Source organism: Piliocolobus tephrosceles, chromosome 5 (genome assembly GCF_002776525.5).
Source record: "Piliocolobus tephrosceles isolate RC106 chromosome 5, ASM277652v3, whole genome shotgun sequence".
In the NCBI taxonomy this organism is placed as follows: Eukaryota; Metazoa; Chordata; class Mammalia; order Primates; family Cercopithecidae; genus Piliocolobus; species Piliocolobus tephrosceles.
Genome location: NC_045438.1, coordinates 72,940,676 through 72,945,869, shown reverse-complemented (window position 1 = coordinate 72,945,869; position 5,194 = coordinate 72,940,676).

Here is a 5,194-nt window from a genome sequence, read left to right as displayed (position 1 = left end):
AACATCCGTTCGTCATCTGAAGCCATACCATCTCTCATCTAGGTTTGTGAACACGTGATTGTGCCGATTGACATGTTACGGCGCCATGTTTATTATGGGCAAAACCATCTCTACTTTGGTCAACACCGGGCAACTGAACCATTCCTGCACATTACTTTTTAATGTAGCCGGCACCATTCCCGACCCATCTTTATCTTTATAGTGGCCAGAAAGCCAAGAGCGTAAGTGTTATATACACAGGGCGCCTTCAAATTTTTTACTTTAGTAACGTGATCTTCCTTCAAGGGGAAGTATGTTCTCTCCTGGAAACACTCCCGCCTTGGAGAAGGGGTTGAGTTCGCAACTCCACTTACAGACTACGGAGGAACCCCAGGGTCAAACCAAACCAATTCAGGCCAGTTGCTTAGCGCAGTTCAAGTTGCTTAGTGCATTTCAGGCAGTCCAACATCTGGCTCGAACCTTCTCAGAGTATTCCAGCGCTCAAGTGAGAGTATTCTAAGGATGGAATACTCTCACTTGAGCGCTGCCGAGGGTTCCGCTTGAGGGAAACGAGTTTGTGAAGGTGAGCAGTCTGGCTCGGTAGCGAAAGCGGAGACCTTAGCTGACCCCGCTGCTGTCTTTTTCTTTGTTAACCTCAACACATCGCGCCCCCTTCCGGGAACACTTGCTCATCTCTCCTTCGCTTAACTAGTCTCGGTTTTTCATTATCTGTGACCTTTAGGGAACCGTGGCGGGGGCGGGGAAGTCTGGTTTCCGTCTTGCTGCTTTCCTTCAACTACAAGATGGCTTCTCAAAAGGACGTATGCAATGCCATTCCTCAAAGAGGGTACGTTGATTCCACAGTGTTTTTATATGAACAACGTTCAAGGGTCAAAAGTATTAATTTCCAGGCTAGGAGCTACAAGTTACAAGGATAACAGAAATGTTCCAAAGATAAAGTGTTTATTAACTACATCCTGGGAAGTGCCTTTCCAGAGAGTGACATGAAAACTTTTGCGTGACAAAGTGCACGAAGTATCTAAATTATTTCATTGGGAATTGTCATGCAAAAGAAATAGCAAATTACCGTAGAAACAAAATAGTAAGAGCACAGCTGGATGGATAAAGATACAGATGTGAAAATATAGATGCCCTTTGCTGAAAATTCAGTTTTCCTTAGCACTAGAAACCCAGATACTCCTGAATTAGCATTATAATAAAAGTCCTCACTAGCTAATCATCTGCCTTTACTCCAATCCACAGACGTGGTCCTCAAAATAAAATTTTATCTTGTGAGAAACTTTCATTGATTACACCTGACAACACCATGACGCAGGTTCATGAGGATACTACTGAAGGCAAAAGGAAATCCCTATTTCTCTGACCCTTTCCCTAATTTCCACTTAGCACAAATAAGACTGCTCAACAGTCTGATTTTAAAAATCACTGTATGGGCCGGGCGTGGTGGCTCCTGCCTGTAATCCCAGCACTTTGGGAGGCTGAGGCAGGCATATCACTTGAGGTCAGGAGTTGGAGACCAGCCTGGCCAACATGGTGAAACCCTGTCTCTACTAAAAATACAAAAATTAGCTGGGCATGGTGGCAGGTGCCTGTAATCCTAGCTACTAGAGAGGCTGAGGCAGGAGAATTGCTTGAACCCAGGGTCAGAGGTCGCAGTGAGCTGAGATCTCGCCACTGCACTCCAGCCTGGGCAAGAGTGAGTCTCTGTCCAAAAGCATAAAATAAATAAAAACCACTGTATGGAGCAAAAGAAGGACATATACCACATGTTATCAGTAATCTCTGATTCTGTTCTGTGATTTTGTGCATTTTCCAAGTTTTTTGCATCAGGTCTGATTTTCAAGTTACATTCTCTGAGAAACATTCTCATCAGAGGAATGTTCTATCTTAGAGAAACCCGATTGTCCTAGTGAAACTGTCGTGTTCCTACTCCGTATAATCATATTGTAATTGTTTGCTTGTTTCCCTAGTAAAGGTGAGGCAATTTTCGGGTAAGGGTTTTCCCTCTCACCTCTGCCCTGCAAGTGCCCAGCATCTGCTTTGCACACAGAAATTTTTACATCTGCTGTATGATTGCATTAATATGTTCAACAATGATCCTAATGTAGGCCAGTCATTTCGGAAATGCATTGTGAAATGGAGAGGATTATTAAATACCTCACATTTTGTTCCTTGTGCCAGTTTAATGAGACACCCTCAGCAATTGCTGTTTGCCAGACCCGAAAATGAATTTTACAGTTCCAATTCCAGTTCCCTTTCTCTAACCGCTCTAAGAGTTCCCCATAACATTATGATCTTATGGACACATGAGGTAAGTATATGTATTTCAACACAGAATTTTCTAAGAATGTTGTGGTGTTAAATTTCTATGTAAGCAGCTGTCATGTGCATGATCTGCTGCAGTCTGATCATCCTGCACCTGGATCATCAAATGCTTAGCAGTCTTATTTGACAGTCTTATTTTACCAGTCTTATTTGACAATCTGCTGTTAACGACTAACAACCAGGGGACTTTATAGGTTAAAATTTGTATTAACTTCCACTGTTATCAGTGTTTGAAGTAGAAAATTTGGCCAACCCCTGTGGCTCACGCCTGTAATCCCAGCACTTTGGGAGACCAAGGAGGGTGGATCACCTGAGGCCAGGAGTTCAAGACCAGCCTGGCCACTATGGCAAAACTGTCTACAAAAAAATACAAAAATTAGCTGGGTGTGGTGGCCTGCACCTGTAGTCCCAGCTACTCAGGAGGCTGAGGCACGAGAATCACTTGAACCTGGGAGGCAGAAGTTGTCGTTAGCCGAGATCGTGCCACTGCACTCCAGCCTGGGCTACACAGTGAGACTGTCTCAATGAATGAATGAATGAATGAATGAATGAATGGAGTGAAATAGAAAACTCTAGGGGAGGATATGTCACTTTCCATTATTACAGAAATAAATTATCCTTAAAGCAAAATGGAAATAAGCTAAGATGATATGTGGAAAATATATCGAAATAGGAACTATTGCTGTTTCTTGAGATTTGAACCTTTATAGTGTTATTAGGTGCCATATCACATCCATCTTAAAACTTAATGAAAATTTAAAGCTGTGGTATATATATACAATTGAATATTACTCAGCCTTAAAAGGGAATGAAATTCTGATACATGCTATAATATGGATAAACCTTGAAAACATGCAAGATGAAATAAACCAGACACAAAAGGACACATACTGTACAATTTCACTTATATGAAGTACCTAGAATGGGCAAATTCACACAGATGGAGAGTAGAATAGAGGTTCCCAGAAGTTGGGAGAAGGGGGGAATGAGAAGTTACTATTTAATGGGTACAGAGTTTTCGTTTGGGATGATGAAAGAATTCTGGAAATGAATGGTGAAATTTGCACAACAATGTGAATGCACTTAATGACGCTACTTATACACCTAAAAATGGTTAAAGTGGTAAATTTGATGTTGTATATATTTTACCACATAATACAATGGATGATGAAAAATATTTAAAGCTAGTATGCTACAGGCACATCCTTACAAATTACAACTTTTTTTGTTTTGTTTTTTTTGAGATGGAGTCTCGCTCTGTTGCCAGGCTGGAGTGCAGTTGGCTCACTGTAACCTCCGCCTCCTGGGTTCAAGCGATTCTCCTGCCTCGGCCTCCCAAGTAGCTGGGACTAGAGGTGCGTGCCACCACGCCCAGCTAATTTTTGTATTTTTAGTAGAGACAGGGTTTCACCATGTTCGCCAGGATGGTCTCAATCTCTTGATCTCATGATCTGCCCGCTTCGGCCTCTCAAAGTGCTGGGATTACAGGCGTGAGCCACCGCACCCGGCCTACTCTTTGATTCTTAATATAGTTACTTAAGCATTTCCTAGAAAGTAGTGAATCTGGCATAATGAAATACGAGGATATAAAATAATATTTTAGTTATTTAACAGTAGATCACATAGGGCTTTATGCAGGTGTTGTCCCTTTAGGCCAGGTTGGAGAAAGTAAGGTAAACTTATGCTCAATGACTGCCTGTTCTTACCTAAAATCTTTTGTGATTCAAACTACTGTTTCTGTACTTAATTCACTGGTATGACGATTATTACGTGTAAACATCACTAGTGTTCGACAGTATGATTCTCCACAGGCTTACTACACAGAAGACTGAATTTCTGAGCCCCTTAAAGTTAGGGAGTACTTTATCAATTAGTTCTGGCCAATGCATTGTGGGTTGAGTAATGAAGTACACTTACAAGAATTGGTGCACCGTCCTCAGGCTGCATGTTTCACATAATACAGCATGTTTCAGACAGTGCAACTACAGGTTGGGAATTCCTCTGTCAGCCTGGATAACTGAGTTGCTTCACGGGGAACTCAGGATCCCGGAAGATCCTCAGATCTGTAAAGGACTTTGTAACGAACATGAATGAGATAAGCCACTGAGATTCCAGGTTCATTTGACAATACAGCATAAGGCTAACCTATCTTGAGACACTGGTAACAGGAGTTGGGTGCTGCTGAAACAAAGAACCTAAAATAAAAAGCATTAGCTTAGGATTGGTTGGCAGAAAAAACTAATATTGGAGGCTCGAAACATGGCACTTCACATTATGTAGCAATAAAGCATTTGATATAACTTACTGATGATAATCTGGGAGGCAGATAATGTACATAATGAATTTCGAGCTAGGGGAAGAGGTTTAAAAACCAGATACTAGTGTGTGGTGGGTGTTTTGGATGCACTAGACAAGGTATTATAAGAAAGAGAAGGGCTCAGGAAAAAAGAGTTGGCTTATGAAAGCTGAAAAGAGGGAATACAGGCAATCCAAAATAAACTTGAGAAAGCTTTTAAGTGACAAAGGATTATTAAAACTCAGGCTTGCAACAAATATAACTAAGGATGTAAACTTTATATCCATTTTGGAAAAATTTTCAATGGATTAATTTAAAGATGTGGAACCTTCGTTTTTTCCTCTTGGGAAAAAAAAAAGCCTGAGGGTGAAAATGTAATTAAGAGTATGTCTCTCCCAGCCAGGTGTGGTGGCTTGCATCTGTAATCCCAGCACTTTGGAGGCTGAGGCAGGTGGATCACTTGAGATCAGGAGTTCAAGACCAGCTTGGCCAACATGATGAAATATCGTCTCTGCTAAAAATACAAAAACTAGCCTGGCATGGTCCCGGGCGCCTGTAATCCCAGATATTCGG